At 43.7% G+C, this 20,841-nt stretch overlaps 1 protein-coding gene across 4 annotated transcripts in view; it reads left to right on the top strand.

Annotated features, from left to right (window-relative positions):
* The window catches only part of rassf7a (Ras association domain family member 7a), a 35,927-nt gene that overhangs the window by 2,198 nt on the left and 12,888 nt on the right, over nt 1–20,841 (top strand). Inside the window, exon 2 of one of the 4 annotated variants that reach the window (XM_069701881.1) lies at nt 3,148–3,293. The exons of 1 other annotated variant lie outside the window; for it this stretch is intronic. The gene's annotated coding sequence lies outside the window, so the exon portion shown is untranslated. Of the gene's footprint in view, nt 1–3,147; nt 3,294–11,090; nt 11,504–13,932; nt 14,136–20,841 lie in introns of those variants that run through there. 2 more of the 4 variants (XM_069701880.1, XM_069701882.1) reach the window with 2 other exon arrangements.

A 20,841-nucleotide genomic window follows, 5' to 3' on the forward strand; every position in this document is an offset into this window, starting at 1 on the left:
GTTGTAACTCAAACTTCTGAGACTGATTTTGGTGTAATTTTATGATTAGGTCTAATCTCCTGGTTTTATGTTCTATTGGTGAGAATATCCCAAGAAACTGCAGTAAGCCTGGAGCCACAATGTGCCTATTATCTATTGACAAGCTGATACAGGATTGTTAAGCCTCATAGTCCTCTCCATTACCTTTAAAAAAAAAAAAATCAATGGTAGAGGCTAAGACTTGTCACTGCTGTCCAGATCCTGGATACTGCCGGCTTTGTCGCTTTCTTCTGCCGATGCTCATTGCTGCTCTCCTGTCAGAATTCATGCTGTCGAGAGGTAATTGGGGCCCTTTTTACTCGGTAGATGCATTTTCTGAGAATGAGACCTGCCCGCCGCAGCTGAATCAGTGTAATTTACTGGCGCTGAGGCGATGTATTACAAGGCAGATGATTGTATTCAAGTGCACAGTATATTGCTGGGAAAGTAATAAATGTGTGATTTCACCCTGAGTAATAAACCGTCTGCCTAACATTCGTTGACTGTATTGTCTCACTGTTCTGTTGGGAATTTGAGCTGGAAAGCTTCACTGTAATTTAGTTTACCAGCCTGGGTAGGTGTCAGAGTGCATAGTAAAACCTAATAAACACAGTTGTGAGGATTTTGAAGTTCATGTGTGGTACTGTGGTCAAAAGCTAAGACAAAAAATAGTGCTAACAGCAATGTTGTATACTCAAATCAAAATAACTTTGCGAAGTTGTCCGCTTAAACCACTTGCGAAAATACAATGTTTCTGCTTTTGCCTTGTTGTTCAGAATGCAGGGAAAAGTAACTGAATCGATTTAGGATGCAGAACTGCTGTCCATGTTCGCTGTGAGATAACCCCTAACCCGCGGAGCCGTGGTTCTCACACTGAGAACGTCCAGCCCAAAGGTCGGGATAAGATCAGGAAATCATTTCTGCAGCGTAAATGCATTTTCAGGCCTCTCTTCTTCACCTGCTGATATTGGACCGAATCAATCAGCCCGAAACAGGATTTCTGCATCACCGCTTTTTGCAGATGATGTAGCTCCGCTGGCTTCATTGGGCTATGACATCTGCTGTGCTCTGGGGTCGTTTGTAGACGGGTGTAAAGTATTTGGGATGAGGGTCAGCTTCTCTAAGTCTGAAGCAACAGTAGCCTTTCTGCACACAGTGGATTGACTCCCTTTGGGCCGTGAGAGATGCTGCTGTGAATACAATATCTCAGGTATTTTAAGGTCCTGTCATGGATGGAAAGATGGAACATTTTACTGACAGTGATACAGGACGCAACATTGTTATCACGCCTAACCTCTAGGACAGTAAATTACATTTCCTCCATGAACAGGCTGGGTCTGCGCTGCACTTCCTTATCCACATTCTTCATGCAGCAGTCTGACAATCTGCATTTGCCACTGTCACAACCAATCCATCTGGTTTTTCAAGTGTAATGTCACACTGCAGCACCACCTTGGTCTGCTGCGTTTGCTATTGTAAAACTGGATGAGATGCCATGTGGCAAGATTTTTTTTAATGGTCTTTGATATAAATTATATAACTTGAATATAGCAAAAGCTAGAGAACCCCTTCACATTTGCTATCTAGCATCCCCAGAAAGTAGCTTCTGTTTCGCAACTGAAGTCGAGAGCATTGAAAAAGTTATGACTGTTGAATATATATTCTACCTTTCATTACCTTTTGTGAGGAATTGACTGGAATGTCTACACTGCAATCAGTCAAAGGTTGGCAGTCACTGCTGTAAAACTCGTTAGACCACATTAGACAGCATGAACAGTGCCAATGTCTCATTTGGCAGCAATTTGTGGAATTTTAAAAATGCAAACAGTATGGCTCCAGTTTTTGGTTGTTTATCTGTTGAATCTGTTTGTGCACTTCATCTGAGAAGCATTAAACTAACGATCCCAACAGCTGATTTACAATATATTGACAAAATGTGCAGCATGAAAGATTAGTTGATATTATGCAATGCCTGCTGGCGGCACGGTGGTGCAGTGGTTAGCATTGTCGCCTCACAGCAAAAAGGTTCCGGGTTCAAATCCGGTCCTGGGCCTTTCTGTGCAGAGTTTGCATGTTCTCCCTGTGCTTGGGTGGGTTCTCTCCGGGTTCTCCGGCTTCCTCCCATCATCCAAAAACATGCACCTCAGGTCAGGTTACCTGGCGCAGCGCTAGTGGCAGCCTGTTGCAGCAGCTCCCCCCTGAGAGCCCCCCTGCTGTAGCGCAGAAATTTCCCCTCGTGAAATAAAAAAAATAGAGACGGTGCCTTCATTGCATTTCTGTTATCAGCCTTAAGAATGGGTTCCCACTGCTGAGAATCAACTAAAATCTAACAAGTTAAAGAATATTGAAACAACACACCCTCACATGTGACAGCTGATAACCGTTTACACTGACAAAACTTTTTCTTTTTCTTATTGATTTTTGCTGTTACTTCAATGATTAATTGGCAGATATGACAAATTGCCGCTGATCATACGGTGCAGTTTTGGTTTAAGGTCGGGAGTAAATTGAATGTTTCATACACTGCATATAAATGGGCTAATATTGAGGTGGATACTGGATACGGAATGCTGGAGATAGAGCTGCACCTTTAGTATCCCACTGTGCTTCACAGCTTTCTTCTTCTTAGAACCAGACATAGGCTGTCACCAAATCTGTTTTCTGTGAAGATGGGACGGTGAGGAAGATCAGGCAGAAATAGTTTATTCACTCACTTTATGGGATGGGAGTCAGGTTTTGGTGAGAAGTTCCCTGCCTCTGTACCAGTAGACCAGTCTCTACTATACTTTCGTGCTTTGTTTTATTTCGTTTCTTTCCCTTTGTGCCCCTCCCTCTTTATTTCCCCCTTCTTTATCACCTCTTCACCCCTAAACGGCGCACTCCTTTTCACTCTGTCCTCCCTTCTCGCTCAGTGCATAGGGAGTGGTGTTTGGGGCAGTCATGTGACTTTTTGTCTGAACACAATTGCTGGTGTTTGCCATTGGCCGATTTTTCTTTGAAAGAGCGTTGGTTTCCCGGGTGACGGGGAATGGCGGCACCACTTCACTTCTCTCTGCAGCTGCCCCCCCTCTATCCCCTCCGAGTTGCTCTGAGCCAGCCTCTCTCTGTCGCCCCTTGTCTCTTCCACAGGCTGTGGTGGATCAGGTAGCCTGTGAGCACGACGCACACTGACAGACAGACGGTGACAGGGTTGACTGCTCTTCCTCCTCTCCCTCCTCTCCCTCTTCTCCTTTTTCATCAGGCAGGCAGTCATCGAGACCATCAGACTGCAGGAGGTGAGTGACCTTGTTTGTTAAGGTTTAAGTGGTTTTTTTTTTTCCCATTAAGTTTACACTTTGAACATACCGGCTGAACTCGTTTTTAATACTGCAAAAATGATGTAAGTAAGCAGCATGTCCGGTTTGGATTATCCACTGATTAAGCAATTGTTATTAATTGTAACAGTAGTTTTTAAAGTAAAATATAAGTTGTTTTGTTTATTGACAGATGCTCTTACCAGTTGTTTTTGTCACCACAGTAACATTGTGACATGTTAAAGAAAATCCTTACTTCCCACCGTGACACTCTGATTAAGCGATTTTAACTGACGATGAATCACTCGGAAATATTTTTCAACACTAGTATGTTTGTGTCCTGCAATTACTACTAACCCACAAAGATCCAATGAAAAGTGTGTACATTTGTTATGGTCAAAGACTGTATGTGAAGATGGACGTGGCGACGTGTGGGGTCACCGTCTGGTTCCACTGAAGCTGCTTTGATGCGGAGAGTTGCAGTTTATAGACATCTCTATCTTTTCCATTTGGAGCCGGCACCTTCCAAATAAGGAGAGCAGGGTGTTCCCACTCTTATCACGTTACCTCGGACCAAAGTGAACTATATCAAACTTACTGGAAATACTGACCGGTCCATTCATGGGTCCAGTTATATTGTGCTGATAGGTCTGTAGTCAAGTACAAACATTCTGTCAGGGTCTTGTTAGTGGTAACTGCTTAACCACAAACTGGAGAAAAATGACAGTTTATTCCCTAAATCAAGGTTTCAGAAGTCTTAGAAAGTGTCAGTCCGGGAGGCGAGGAGATCAGCGGGGCAAACAGTCAATCATGTTTGTCAATCAATGGCCACACGGCAGATGTCAAATCCTTCTCTAAGCCATCAAATTTCATTTGCAGAGCAATCATTTGTAAATGACTACCAGTATACTGATTGAATTGTAATGGCTCGTCCAAAAACATGAGAAAGAAGTTGATGCTTTTTGAATGGGAATCAATTGGAGTTTGAGAGTTTTTGGAGTCAGCATTTGTCAGCCGTCATCAAGGCATTGCCTTTCGCCTGAAGCCATTGACTCTTAGTTATGATATGGAACTGAACTTAGGCAACTATAGAAGGCCTTTTTGATGTCCAACAACATAAACCATGACCAAAATCATGTGGATATAACACAGATTGGAAGTTATTCTTCTGCTGTAATGAGAGCTGTAACCTTAGTTTTTTTTTTTTTTCTTCTTTCTAATCTTCCATGAAAGATTCAACAGCTGTGCATGAGCTCTGCTCCACTCATTATGGCTCAAGACACAACAAGGGTTGTGTTTGGGAACTGGGCCACTTTGAGAGGATTTTTCTGGCACGGTTACCATCCTGAAGTGGTGCCCTTTGAGCTCCCCTTCTTGGGCTCCACCGACCAGGTGGTTACTTCTGCGTTTGGTTACTGTGGTAACACTGAAAACTGGCTCGCTGCCACGCCCTCAGGTGCACTTTATCTGATGAGTTGGAGGATACTCTGACCACACACACACACACACACACACACACACACACACACACACACACACACACACACACACACACACACACACACACACACACACACACACACACACACTCCCATTTACAAACACACGAGCATCTGTTTGCTGACACTTGACCCTCACATAGATGAGGGACACATTAAAAACAAGTTTGACACATCTAGATGAGGCTGTTTCCAGCAAGAATAATGCTGTTATACAATAACGGTATATTTTTCTTCACCACGTTTCCTTACCCTCAGGCTACACTCTTGTGTCATTTTAAACACTTAAACGTTTTATGTAAGGCTGCTGACCTTAGACCACCTCAAGCAAGAAAAAAATTCAGGAGGCTCTGTTGTATAAGCTCATTCATCAAGGCTTGTTAAGGTATTTCCGCCAGTTTACTTTGAAGGGATGAAGTGGGCCATCAAGCATTTCAAGTCTATTGTTACGGACAGGCAAGCAGATTTGATTTCAGGCTCCACCGTCAGGTCAAACAAACTGTTATGAATATGCTGTTTTTTCAGTGTAACACAATTGCTTGTCTGTATTCAGTGTTTAAAGAGTCATAAAGTGAGCAGGAAGCAGAGCTGGAGTGGGTGTCATTGATCCACAGCCTGGTATTGCATTGCTGATGCAACTAGGAGGAAACTGGTGCCCAGGCCGTGTTGTTGCCTCTGACTGGCTGCCATGATGTCACCACTGCTGACCCGACAATCCTGACATTCCTGCTGATAGGGTTTTACACAGACGTGGAGGGGGATATGTGAGAGAGATGTGGGAGAGATGTGGGAGAGATCTGGGAGAGATGCACAGACTTGCACACATATGGCCTTTGTCTAAGCGCTGATTAGTAATCTGCCATATCCACACACACACACACACACACACACACACACACACACACACACACACACACACACACACACACACACACACACACACACACACACACACACACACACACACACACACACACACACACACACACACACACACACACACACACACACACACACACACACGTACGTCATTAATTCAGTCTCACGCACATGCCCACTCCAGCACACTCAAAACACTCTACAACCCGAATAAAGATGGTGATGCCAGTCTCACCGGCCTCGTTAAAATTCAACAGGTCTTTAAGTGTCTGTACTTGAAGATGTGGTGAATCAGTTTTGCATACATCCTGTGCTTCAAAGTAAAATCTCTGCTGTTAAAAATGGTATGATTAGAGAGATCCCACCCCATTATGCACGGGTGTCATCATGTCTTTGTGTGCACACATGCTTGCATTCATTTTCGCCGTTTGAATGTGTGCTTTAAAGTGCATGATTGTAGCTACAAAAAGAGTGTCTTGCTATAACACAGCTACAGCTCTCCTTTGATCCAGTAAAGCCACAGAAGGAGAGAGATGACAGGCCTGGTGCAGTGAAAGCTTTTAAATGCTGTTGTTCCTGCAGGTGTTTGGTTAGTCCTTTCCCCTAGACACTCAGTGGAACAAACCAGTAGTGTAAACAATATTAAGAATAAGTGGACAGAAAATTGAAGGTGACATCTCAGTCTATACAGGACAAAGGGAAAAGCATTTAGGCTCCACAAACAGATGTTCTTAGAGAAAGGTGTAGACAGTCAGACTTGGGCTTCTGTGAGTGTGTCCAGAAGGGGGGGGCTCTCTCTCACTCTCACTCTGTGTGGGGCTTACAAAGCTTTTGTTCACCTCTGACCCGCACCCACCTGATAGCTCCCCTGTTGCTAACCTGGATTTCCTGTCCATCCAGCTCCCCACTTCACTGGGCTTTTGTTGTTTCTGAGATCATCATTAAAGCAGCAGTTCAACCCCCCCCTGTAATCCTGTAGTTTGAGGATTGGGTCCCCCCTTTTGTCCTGGAGGGAGGAACTTCTTGTTGACTGAACTTTGACTTCCTTTTATTCCCCAGCTCAGTAGGACTTCTTGCGTGGAAGAAATGAAGGTGGCTCCTCGGCCTGTCGTCAACATCCCATCTAACCTGTGTGTTTGAATGAAGGGCCCTCTGACAGTCCCAGCTTTCTCCCCCATACCATCTGGTTGTATCCGATTTCCATTCACTGATAGGAGCAGCACAGTGTGATACTAATGGTACAGCTTTATCTCAAGAGACAGAGAGTGACTTCTTGAAGCAGGTTGAAAACCACCAGCTTTGCTGAAGAGGATGTAGAGACATTTTGAGTATAGGCAGCTACTTCCAACACCTGAAAGGACAATGCCACGGCTAAGGATCTCGTCCCAAATTTCATTTCACCTCTGAAATTACGTCTGCATACAGCCCCTCAAAAAAAAAAAATGCAACATGGGGCCGTGTGAGAGGCAGCTGTGTTTTTGAATGGTAGTAACTTTGTCCGGGGCCAGTCTGGGCTGGTTCTGACTAAAGAGGGAGAAAAGAGACGATGGAGGAAGGGAGCCGGAGTGCAGCCAAAGTCCTGACAACTTGGAAGCTGCTGAAGGCAACTGAGATTCTCTTGTGCTTCTTTAGGGCGGTGTGAAAAAAGTGTTCAGAGACAAACAAATAAAGCTGCAGGGTGTTGTGTTTTTTTTTTTTTAATGTTTGGGTTTGCATTGTTTTTTTTTCCTTGGGTTTGGTTTGTTTACAAGCGGTGTATATGTTTGTCCAGTTGATGCTCTCTTCCTGGCATTTTCCCTTTCGACTCACGTGTCATCTCTGTCCTCAGATTCACCTCGGCGGGTCGTTATCAATGCGCCCGTTGTTATTCGTAACGAGATAATATGGTGACATGCATTCGCTTTCAAACTGATTCATCTTCTGAGGCAGGTTTCTGGGAAGAAAACAAAAGTCTTCGTCCGTGCTTGATGTTGGACGCACTATATTTACATCTCAACAGGGGCAATTACCTTCCATGGCAAAAGCCATCCTGCCTGTCATAATGACACACAAGACATAGCTGCACTGCAGGAGCAATAGCTTCGGCCTGACCATAATGAGACGGCAACGCTATACTTAAGGCATGTTTGGCACAAACAGAGGATTACTACCTTGTGTTGCTTGCCATGAGTATGAAAACCGACGTCAACAAAAGGTCAGGATTTTGTAAGTTGTTTAGGCTTGTACATAATAGAGCTAGTCTGTTCTCATCCTCTTCACCATCCAGGTTTCAGTCTCCGGCGACCTGTTGGCCACCTGTTGGAGGCCGTTTGTAGTGAAAGGCTGAATAAATAGAGAGACTAAGCGGTGGGGGTTTGGACAGGGAAGACGGGAAGGGGCGGGCCTTAGCAGCAACTTAATGCTATTCCTTCTTGGTGAATAATGGGCAACAAAGACACTGTCATGTATCCCCCTCTCTCTGTTCCCGTCCACAGAACCAATTGAACTGCTGCCAGACCCAACCGGTCTTTTTCTCAGGGCCATCTTCTTGTCTCCCCTGAGCTGAGTTATGGCTAGCTCGCTGCTAGTCAGACAGATTCGTACCCATTTACTTGTTGGGGTATTAACTTGGCAGTAGGCGGTGATTGAAAGCAGTCACGTAGCTGGGTAGGTTAAGGATTTGAGTGCATTTTCAGTTGTTGTGCAGTGGGGGGAAATGACGAAGAAGATCAAAGTGGGGAAGGTTTCCCTCTGAAAAGCGCAGGATTTAAAGCTTTTTCGGCCTCATCTTTGTTTTCTTTAGCTTCTTTGATGAATGCAGAGGGAGGGCTGGAGAAGGGAAGGGGTTGGCAGGAATGTTTGAGTAACACAGAAAAGAGGGATGATATGTGGCGTTTGACAGGGGAGGGTGGGATGAGGGGGCGCACAGCTGCGGGAGGTGCCCTGTGGAATGCCTGGAAGGTGTCAACGAAGTCTGGGAGGCCTTAGACTGCTAATCATCCGCATCACACTGCAATATCCTCACCCTTAAATTAACTTGATGTGGGTCTGGGGACGGACAAACACATGATCCACCGAAAGGTTATGGTCTGTCAGGACCCATAAATGTACCTATTTCTGGGCGGCTTTTAAAATGTCACTTCTCCTTGGCACCTCTGACTTTTTTCACTCTGGCCTTTGGTACCTATAAGCACAGCCTCAGGAGGCTCTTCCCCCACTTTTATTCGAGAGTGTGGTTTCAGTGATTTGTCAGACAACACAGCTCTTGGACGTGCCAAAAGCTTTGCTACATAGACAGAATAGCGAAACAGTCCGTGTAGATGTGAAGTGACTGACTCTCGGTGGGCCTCTGTGACTCAGCCTGGCTAAAAGCTGCAGCATTCTTCACAGTGGTCTTTTGTTTGCATGATTTAATTCATCAAATTAATGCAATTAATCCCAGACATCTATTTTTGGAACATCTGCTTTATACAATGTGCACAAAAGTTATTAGGCACTGACTGCATGTCCTCATTAGTTTGTTCAGAATACAATCTGATGTCAAATAGAGCCAAAGTAAACGCAAGTATTACACAGGTATTGTTGACAGCCTGCTGCTGCTGAATCATTGCATTGGTGTTCCATAACTGCAATGGTTTTGTGTAAAGGGGGAAGTAAAATATTGTTTTTGACATTGTGTGAAACTGCAATTGAAATTAGATTCTGAAAATAGCATTATGTTTTCTTTTTGCTGTTCTCTGGATATAGTTTTCTTTAAAAGTAAATTTGTTCTTGGACTTTTTTGACACAGAATTCTCACACATATTGTGACAAGTATTTGTTTCATTATTTATCATCTCATGTCCCTTGGCTCACACAAGAAAAATGAGTAAATAAATGAAAGTAACAGTTTGATGTTCAAAAATTTGGAGGATTTCAGTGTCCATGATTGCAGAACTAATCACAAATTAGCCAGAAACAGGTGAAAAATTTAGGTTAAAGTCAGAGTCTTATCACATGTCTTATCACATGTATATGCTCACTGTTTTTGGTGTATACACGTTATAGATAAAGATAGATAAATGATTGCAGGATATGAATGTTTGAGGTTGGTTAAAAACAGTGATATCATAGTTTATCCACCAGAGCACAAGGAAGTAGTTTGCTCAGTATTTATCTCGGTCCCTGTTCTTTACAAACAAATTTAAGGAAGCCTTAACTCTTCCTCATCTTATGTGCTTATTTAAAAAAGAAGAGAATATTATACACTGATATGTTGTTTTCAGAATTACAGATATGGATGTCAGTGTTGCCTTTAAAAATCCAGTGTTCTGTACAATGACAGGATGCAATGTTACAATAACAGCTAATAACAGCAGGCTTTTAAAGCACGCTGCTGATATGATTTGTTATTCATCATTCACAGGTTAGTATAGTCTTCGGGCTAAAATATGAGCTGTTTCTTATTATGTGCTATGTCTGAGCCTAAATCCCCCCCCCCCCTCTCCCTCAAGATGTCTGCTTGTTGCCATGTCCAGTCGAACCAATCTTCAGTTTCAGGTTTAGGGGCGGGGGTGTGGTAAGGGAGAAAAGAAAGGGCTAACAATGGTTTCAATTTAAGTTAGAGGGAGATGTGGGGATAAAGACAGGAGTTGTTGAGAGAGAGCGGGGTTGTGGCTCATGCTGTGGGGCTCCTCCACATTCTGCCTGACCCATTGGTCACGCATGTCTTGGCCCTGTGTTTGTGTGTGTGTGTGTGTGTGTGGGAGGGGGGCTGTGGAGATAGGACCACTGTTCAGGAGGATCATGGCATTCTTTTATAAATGAATGTTGAACAGTTTCTATCCTTTTCTTATAATTCATTAGGCTTTTGTTTTGCAGATGTGTTGCCGCCAGAGCGGACAGATTGAAATGGCTTCCTTCACCCATTTTCCCACAGGGCGTTGTCCTACTGAGACACAAGCACATACACTCGCCAGTTGCACCTGGTCTGCCGGACTATGACCTCATTTCAGGAAAAGGAAGAGGAAAATCACCTGACAGGCTCATTTGTGTAATCAGCTGTTCGTGTACCTGGAGGCCAGAAGGGTGGATGTCTGTTGCCTCAGGATATTGATGTACAAACAGCAACACAGATATGCAAATTCCTTTCCATGCAAAGAGTTTTGAGTTTACAGGGCTCTTATCTCTCGAGTTTTCTTACAAACAGTCCTTTGTGTCATTGGTAAATATAGAATACACATAGAATAACAGAGGGAAAAAAATTGATAGGGGGGGGGGGGAGAACGGCGAAGCAGAAAATATGCTTTCTGCTACCTGAAAAAAAAAGAAAAAAAAGGGGGGGGGTGGTATCTGTCAGCACTGCACGAAAGGGTGGGGAGAAGGAGAGCGAGAGAGAGAAAGAGAGGAGTGATTGGGAGGGTGTGTTTCTGTGTGGGTGAGAGACGAGGAGGAGGAGGAGGAGGAGGAGGAGGGGTGTAGACAGACAGACAGGGAGAGAGAGAGAGAACTCCACAGTCTCTCAGATCTTGGCTGTGGTGAGAACACCCAGTAAGAAGTGCATTCCTGAGGCGGCCGGCGACAAAAAGGCAGCAGGACAGAGCGGCGGACAAGTCGACACATCCTTTAAATCTCCCTGTGACCACACGGCTGACTGCCTCTGACCTCCGCTCTTGTACACGCTCGCTCGCTCGCTCGCTCGCTGCCGCGCACACCGGCCGCTCAACCCGGCTCAGCTGCCCTGTCAGAAGTGAAGGATTTCCCCGAGTGCGGCAGAGGAAAGGAGAGAATACAAACAGACAAGAGGAAATTCAAATCATTAAAAGGAGAAAGGAAAGGGATCCTCTCTCCGTCTCGGTGAGTGTAAGGACTTCTTGAGAGAGGTTGTTTCAAATGTGCCATTGCCTTGTTTGAATGTCAGTGTCAGGAAGTTTTCCCTGAAGTCGGCCGATCTCTGTCTGTGGCTTCGCCGTTTGTTCCAGCATGCGTGTAAAGAGAGCCACTGTTATTAGTAAGTGCGAGTTCTTTGTGGGAATATATATATATTTTTTTTTCTAGAGGGTGCAGAGAAACAACGAGACTTTTGTGTTACAGTAGATCTTTGTGGAGTTCAACCGTGTCTTTACATGTACCTGTTGATGTTAGACACCCGCCACCCAAAATGTTCACGGGACAAAAGGATTCAAACCTGTTTGAGTGAAACTTCCCTCTTTGTGCACTTGTGTTTTTTTTGTTTTTTTTGTCCCACTTTTTTGTGTTTGGAGTTTTCCCCTGAGTCAATGAGCCAGCCTCCATGTGCATTTCTTTTTGTGTGTGTGTGTGTGTGTGTGTGTGTGTGTGTGTGTGTGTGTGAGAACTGAGAGAGAAGTCGAGGCAGTCTCTTATACACAGGTTTTTACCGCTGTAGGATTAAAGATTCATTTATGGAGGACATGGGCAGAGTTCAGCTCACTTTAACTGTTAACGTGCTACACATCTCAAAATGCCAACACAGCTCAAGCTGAATGCACCAAAGCACGCTAAGCCAGCCTATTTAAACACTGACTCATCATCATGCATGGCTAGCATCTTATTTAAAAATTCTCACCATGGTTGGTGTCAGACAGTGGAGCTCATTAGCAGGCTGTATTTGTTATCCAATCAGGCTCATCGATTGGAACCCCCCCCCCCCCACTGTGAGAGTTTCACAGTCATGCTGTTTGTATAATTGTGTATCTCAGTTTGTGTGTTTCACACAGTTAACTTGTTTCCAGAGAGATAATGTCAGAATAACAGATGGTTGTAGGAGAAGGAACCAAGTGGACCATTTTGACTCGAGCATATATTATTGCTTTAATAGCTCCAATTAATTCATATGATCATTGTTTGCTCTTGTTTACCAGTGTAATAGTTTCACTTGTTGCTGTTTCAGTCATGTGTATGTGCAGTGGGTAACTTTCAATAGAATGTATCAGTCCCAGCTGACCTTTGCTAATGTAATAATAATATGTGCTGATAGGACTGGATACTGATGTCCATTTTATGGCACTGACTGAATTGTTTCAGTATGATCTACTATAGTAATTGTCATTTGGCACCAAATTTCAATATCTACCATGACTTTTGCAACATTTATGCCGGAGTAAATCTTATCAGAGTCCCTGAGCCCCAGCATTTACCATTTATAGAGTACGTATCCTCTTCCTGGGCAGCCTGGCTCTATATACGCTAAATCCCTATATTTCAACTTGGGTAATTTTTACATTAGGAAGCCCTATTTCACTTTTATTCAACCAAGTTTTAGTCTCATACCTGTCTATGTGAGGCATCTCGGGGAGCAGCTGGCAAGTTATCATCTATTAAAGCATGAGAGGCATTTAGGGAACATCCATTAATTGGAAAGTGTCCTACAGCTTCCAATGTTTAGAGAACATTGATAAATTGTAGCATGTGAGGCATTCAGGGGCCATCTGTTAATTTCTGCTCCAGAAAACAACCTGGGTCACACACTCCCATTCTAAACTGCATGAAATTTAAGATTTGGGCTGCAATGTGTGAGGTTATTAATGCCACTGTCCTTAATTATACCGACTCTGCATTCCAAAAACTGTTACAGCTGCTAATTACAGTATGTTTATTATTATTTTTATTTTTTTTATTTTATTTTATTTTTTAAATTTATTTCACTTTATTAATCCCCGAGGGGGAATTTCTTCGCTACAGCAGGGGGGCTCTCAGGGGGGAGCTGCTGCAACAGGCTGCCACTAGCGCTGCGCCAGGTAACCTGACCTGAGGTATCAGCAAAATGTAGGAAGTCGGGGTGGGTGATGTGGCCTGAAACACTGCTAATGGTATGACATCATTACGCCAATAATATATACATCGTGATAAAAAGGAATTTTATTTATCATATTAAGAATGAAGGCAGTTGGCCATGTTTGTTTGAATTCTCTGTTTGGACAGAGCAGAGCCATGATGACGTAATATACTACAAATATACTGTCCATTCTGTTTTAAGTACTACGTATTTTACATCTTAAGTGAAAACCAGTGCTTGACTGCATTATAAATCTTTCAACTTTCTTCTTTGTCTTGTTTAGTTACCACTTCTTTTCTCAGTTTTTCCCTTTGTGTCTCCCTCACTGCCGAGATATTTCTTATTTTCTACCACATGAATGAGCCTGTTTAGCAGGGAGAGAGCTGAGTGTCCTCAGAGATTGGTTGTGCCTTGTTCTCTGCAATGTTATTTTTACTGCTCTTTTGCTGCTCGAATACACAGATGGACTCCTTTCCTCTTCGAGAATAGTCTGTCTGTGTCTCTGTCAGTGTGTCTGTCTGTCACTCAGCTCGCACGGCAAGGAGAGCAAGTCTGCCCATGCACAGCACGATATCTCTTGGGACTCTTGATGGAAACTTTCTAAGTCATTCTTCATGCTGCGAAGTGACTTAATTTCTCGCCGTTCTTATCAGCAGAGCTTCCCTACTCCTGCAGATGCACTCAGGCCCGGAGGTAATTGGAAACGCTATGACAGCATGTTGTTGAAATAATATGTTTGCATGTTTGGGGTCGTGATTATTTTTGGGGAGGTGGTTTGAACCACTTTCTGTCTCCCTCTCGTTCAAGGTAGTCTTTCTTTCTCATGTGTTGCTCTGTCCACCTCTCCTGCTCTCTTGTACTTTCCGTGCGTCCTTCCCCAGCCTGTGCAATGTGACGGAAGGTAGTGCTGCGCTCTGCTCATGTCGGATCCATTAGGGATGAAAGCACACTGCAGTGATAAAAGATTGATCCAGTCCTCCTTGCTTCACATTCACATCCCTCACACCCTCCTCCCTCATCCTCCCTCACACCCCTGTTCCCAATCCAAAGTCAGCCCAGTTTTCAATTTATCAAATCATCTGAATAAATCATCCTTACCAAGTTTACTGTGGCAAACTTTTTCCCACCGGATTTCATAAAGGAGAACATTCTGTTGTTCTTGCGTACGATCCTGTACTCAGTCTCTTGTACAACGTTACAGGTTCTCAGCGATACAAAGAAAATGTTTTCCTTCTTATGAAATTTTCTCGACAGTATATTTTTACGGTTCCTGTAGAGTATCTCCTTCAGTGTTCTGTTTGTATAATGTGTACTTGACTGGCAGAACTAGTAAGAGACTGGCATCTAGCCCAGCATACACAAGCCTTTCCTCCACCTGTTTTATCCGAGGAGCCAAAGACAAGCACAACAGACCTGTAGTTTGTCAGCTGAGGGGCTATAATTACTGAGAGGAATGAGTGGGCTTGGAGGAGGAATTTCACTGCAGTCCTGTTTTTAGATCTTTAGACATTTCCTTTTTTTAATAGCACCTGAAAAACTCTTTTTTTTTGTTTCCTGTGTTGTAAAACTGCACAGAAATTTGTGGACTGACGTTGAAAAAGTCTTTTGACCCCTGCTGGAAGTTCGAGAGACATATCCCTTAAGGAATGATTTATCGCCAATTGGTCGGCATTTCATTCGCTTTCCTCCACCGTCCTCCTTTTTAGGGAATGCCGTTGAAATAACTTGAGGTCAATGAGTGGCACATGTGTTCTTAGCCTGAATCCCTCTTCCTTCACCTAAACATGTTCAAGTCAGAGGGTACATTGAACCACCTCATCTCAGATTGTCCATGCAGAGATTAGTCCACCTAAGGACATGTTCCCCAGTGAGTCCAGCTGACCGTAAAGTTCACCTGAGCGAATGCTGTCATGTCTTGTCAGGGTTAACTTCCCCTTTCTGCTCGCTGTGTGACATCATCAAATCTATAACGTCTCGTTTCCTGTTTTGTTGTAACTTTTTGTGTCACTTTACTTTTGCTGGCGTTATTGATGTTTTTGTCTGTTTGTCGCTCTGCTCATGACCCTCAATGCTACCATGTGTAGTGATTGTAGCATGGTAAACAGCTCTGTCCCCCTGGGATGGTCATGTGACCGTGTGTGCGTCTGTGCAGTGTGCACATCTGTGAATATGTGTGTGTGTGTGTGAGCAGCAGGTTGCTCTCTTGCTCAACCAGCCATGCCGTGTTGACTCTCTGCACACAGAGCTCTCTGGGCAGTAAATAACATGGTGCCTCAGCCAAGGGACCCGGACAGGGCCAAGGAGGAGGGTCAAGACGCCGGCAAGACAGAGAAAATGTCTGCCTCGGGGCTTGGAGATACCAAATCAACAGATAGAAGAGGGGAGAGGCAGGTGGATCTGACAGAGCCGTCCCTCACGCTGAGAGGCTTGGCGGTAGGCCTGTCATTGAATGGAGATGTGTTTGATCAAGCACATTCCAAGCAAAACAAGCAAACGTTGTTGCTCATGGGTAGATGGTAGCTCCCAGCACACAAATACACATCGATGAGCAGAAAAGCACATTTGCAGAAAGCATTGCCTTAAAAATATAATTGCAATGATTCTACAAATATATGACAAAAGTGTTGACATGAAATAAAAGCAGTTTCCAAAATAAATACATCTTCCTTTGGGTATGTCTGGCCAGTTCTGGTTTATATTACAGGATTCGCTCGAAAATCATGTAAAACTCGTGCTAAATATAGAAATATCAGTGATTATATATTAGACTGCTGCTTTGTTTTGACTGAAGATACAGAACAAGAGCAGATAAAGTGGAAGCATGAACTTGTGAGAGAGGAAAAGTAGGTGTAGGTTTTTTTTATTGGTTTAAAATGCACGTGAGAAAAGCCCTTCAAAAAGAGCAACATTAGGTGAGCCTGTTGCTCCAAATGCAGGTATTGAGCCCTAGTGAGCTCCCCGCACACATGCGCACACGACTAGTGAATCTTCATCACGTGTACAATTTAGACTGCCATGCTTCCCATAACCCCGATGACAAAGAGACTGAAGCGGATACTTTCTTCATCCATAGAGATGAACAGATAAGCCACATTCTCAGTGTCAGATTTCCCCTCTTCTTTGCGGTTTTATATGCAGTGTTTGACTCAGACCTGGGCCCTGCTCCAAGATGCAGGTTTACCCGGTTCCCAAGGAATGTTGGCCGAGTAAAACCTGGAAGCACCTCAAATATACAACATGCAGTACTGTGTTTTATTCATAGCATTTGTTTGATCACTTAAATTTTGGCATATCTCAGACTTGGTGTTAGTGTCTGTCTGCCTCTTGTTGAATTGTCCTTCTTTAACAAACACTTGTCTTTGTGCAGTCTTGTCCAGCCTCCCTTTTCATCATGCCTCCCCACCCTCCTTCCTTTGTTGATCCCGGGGGGTAGCCAACCTATCTCTCTTATGTAAACTCAGCAGCCTTGCCAGTATGTAGATGCTCGTGTATCCATGCCAAAGATCACCCTGGTGATCTTATGTTAAAGGCAGCTGAAGTGAAAAGTCCCAAAGGTGCTCAGAAGATACTGGGAATCAGCTGTAAATCTGCATCCTGCCCTCCTGCCTTTTCCTTACTCATCTCGACTGTCCACACATCCTCCAACCACACGGCTCTGATAGGCGTGATCGTTACTCCTTCTCAGGGTAATGACAGGGAGAGAGACTTGTGTGTGACAGCTCCCCATCAAACTACAAATCAGACCTATTGAGAGGCCCTCCCTTGCCTTGTGGTCCACATGCAACACAAACAGTCCACCCTTTACTTTCTGTGTGTTGTAAATGGGCACAGTTAGGGCTAGGTATCTGCTCTGAAACTTTGCATCAGGTTTAGAACATTGTATACTCCTTCTATTTTTCAGTATTTACAGATTCCTGTTTACTTATTCAGATAATTTATATAAATCCTATTTAGGCAAAGCTCCGTGTATCATTTAATCTATGAGGAATTTGGCTTAAATAAAGAAAAGTTTTTGTAAGAAATATCTTTGAAAGTAAGGTATCTAAAAAGTATCATTTTGGTGTCACATGGTCACTTGTATGTACTTCAAACTATTCAAACTATATCCTGCTGTATGTTCACAATTAAGGTTGTTTCTACAGCGTCACTGCTGTATGCTGCTTCCAAATGGATCTCGTGAGCTTGTCGTTTCGACATGGGATGTTGTGTTCACGGTATGCTTGGTATTCGAGTGGTTAAGTCATGAGCACACTGCTGCTATGCAACGGCAACATGAACGGCGTCTAGAAGCCACAGAGGCTAACAACTTAGCCAGCTAACAAGCGGGAAACTTAATGCATGAAATGGAAAGGCATAATGACAGAGGGAAAAGATGAGGCTGTCTGGAACATCAACGTTTTCCTCAGACGTGTTATTAAATTGCAAAGAAAAATTCTGTACGACTAAAATTGCTATATATTAACTCACAATCTAACAATAGATAAACTTCTATGGCCTTCGTGAACTTTAAGCATTCAGAAGTTCAAAGGTCATGAATACCACGAGAGGGATGTGTTCACATGGACTCTTCTGGTGAACCCAGTAAAACCAACCCCATCTGAAGGCAGCAATAGGTTCATCATCCTCTCAAAATATTCCCCACGCCTCACCCCCCCACAAGCTTCATTTCTTGGTCGGCTGTGATGTTGTAGTAATTCTTTATTGGTTATCCTTTCAACCTTTGCAGTGTTTTTATCAAAATAACATGTTCAAAAATATCTCTGTGTTGCCTGTGGGGAAAAGATGCACTCTGCCTGACCACCTTTGGTATTGCTCCCTGCAGTATGTTGCTTAAGATACCTCTTTCCTTTCAGCCTAGTTTTGCATTAACCAGTTAGCTCTGCACCAGTTTCTGTCCTAATGCTATGTTTGACTTACAGTGTAGGTTTGTTTATTTAGAATAATGACCGCAAGGCCTCACTTACAGGTGAGCTCTGTTTGTAGTGTCATGATGTCTTGTAAATACATGACCTCATCTCGGCACACAAAAACATTTTTGTGGAATGACTCTTCTTTATGGCAACGCAAAGGCAGATCTTATCTGTGCGTAGCAAGATATAACAAGGTCCTGCTGTGATGGGTTACCTGAAGGTACACACACACACACACACACACACACACACACACACACACACACACACACACACACACACACACACACACACACACACACACACACACACACACACACACACACACACACACACACACACACGCGTGCGCACGCGCTGACACTGTCTCGCACCACGGCCGTGTTTACCTGTATCCAGGTGTATTGGAACTCCCTCGGTAAATACTGGGAAGGTGTGACGAGAGATGTTTTTCATAGCAGAAGGGCTTCGGTAATGTAGTAACATGTTGATCTGCACAGCTGGTGGCTTTCTCTCAAACTTTCTGGTCATTGTTCAAATATGATCGTAGGCAGGAAGTCAAGCTTTCAGTTTCAAAGTCGAAGCTAATGGAAACCAGCAGTGAATGGATTGCGTTAGGCGTAGTAGCCGTTTGTGAACTACCCATGTGACGTTCATGACCTCAGACTGATGTCTTGGGAGGAATTTCTCCTTTTCATCTGTGAAAACATTGATTTAACAGACAGGTCTGTGTTTTCTTTTTTGTTTTTTCTTTTGTTTTTGTTGTAATATTACCCTTCCAACCCTGCACAAGAATGCGCACCTGCTCCATCCTGCATTTCTAATGACTTCACCGAAGACAAAGATGAAGTCTCTCGTGTATCACCATAGCACATGATGTGACAGATCAGTGGTGAGTGTCGATGATGAGGCTTTGAGATTTCTTGTGGGCCGTTTCCTTTGCTCCAACACGTTGATATATTTTCCTTGAGCATGCTAATGGCAGTATTCCCTTCAGCTCAGATAAGGACTGGCAAGTGTATATTGCATCATAGTTTGCATGGAATTAAAGTATGATGAAAGTCCAACACCACTTTCAGTCCTGGACCAAATTGCCTTCATTTATTACCTCTGTAGTTAAAGAGTTTCCAACTATTTAAACTAAATTACATTCAGTTTCTTACATTGAATTATTGACATGTGTTTAATTATAGGCATGTATAAAGATATATAGTTTTGGCCCTAATGAGTTTTCTCTCGTCCCTTTTTTTGAGGCCTTATTTCGGATTGCGTTTCAAGAATTTAGGATAGTAAAAAAGAAAAAAGCAAGCTGGAGTGAATAATTGATATGAGCAGACATGGAAGCGACCTTTAAATTACTAATGAGTTTAGCTTCAAACCTATGACACTGGAGGCCATGACACTCCTGACTCCTCAATGACACGTGCTTGCTTGCATGCAGGAAGTGAGAGTGCAGCAGTCACACATAAACCTGAAACAAAATAACATAGCCATAAATAACATGTGTTGGTAGATTTAAGACAAAAAAATTTGCCCCTTGTGCACTGTGTAAATTGCACCCTTTAAATTAGTAGGTTCACTTTTACCGTTGCATCTTGATTTAGTCCAAAATTAAGCATCACTATTAAGTTTGAGTCAGTCTGCCTGCTGTCTATACTTACACTCATGTAACATATTATTTTGTGCTATATGCTCACTGCATATTTCCCTCCGTCTGTATGAGCACTGTGCATGTATGCACCACTGCACAACCTACTTGAGTGTGTGTATTATCGAGTGCGTGTGCTGTGTATGAGTTTGGCTGGGAACAGAGTGATGTCCTCCTTCCCTGGCGAACACTGCTGAGTCAGTCCGGGAGTATATAATTGCACATGGGTGCCCATCAGCCGTGTGAGAGCCTTCTTCCACCGGCTCACCCGACAAGCCAAACTCCTGCGTTCGCAGGGCTCGGCCTGCAGGCAGCCAGAAAGCCCTCATCCTGAGCCGAGCTCCCGGTGGAGGCCGGCTCCGCCCGGCCCTTCGTAAGCGATGTGCAGTCCTGTATTACCTCTCTCACCATTAGTTGCCGGCTCCGTGGGCGGATCCATGAGTCAGCGCAAACAAATTCCTCCTCTCTAATACACTCACCTCCGCTGGGTTTCCGGGGTTGAAACGAACAAATGAATGACGACTGCCAAGCTGGGTATGCGTAAGTCTTTCACTCGGTGAGATGAATAATGGAGTAGTGTTTTATTGTGGCCAGGGTTGTGTAAACTATTGTGGCCACATGCTAAAGGGAGTGTGCCTTATTGCCTCTCAATGAAATTCAGAAGTCTGGATTTCTGAAGCACAATAATGAAAAACCTGCTGTCTAAATATTTTTAAGGGGTCAAATTTAACAAAGATTCTCTCGATCACACCTTCTGACTTTCCTCCTCTCTTGCGGTTCAGGCCAGGTTACCATCTGTCTGTGCGAATGTTGCTGGTGATTCATGATGACTGGGATTTCA

The sequence above is a fragment of the Brachyistius frenatus genome, unplaced genomic scaffold (assembly GCF_029030835.1).
Source record: "Brachyistius frenatus isolate BFR_SWC_R1_liver_20210118 unplaced genomic scaffold, ASM2903083v1 Contig_39, whole genome shotgun sequence".
In the NCBI taxonomy this organism is placed as follows: domain Eukaryota; kingdom Metazoa; phylum Chordata; class Actinopteri; family Embiotocidae; genus Brachyistius; species Brachyistius frenatus.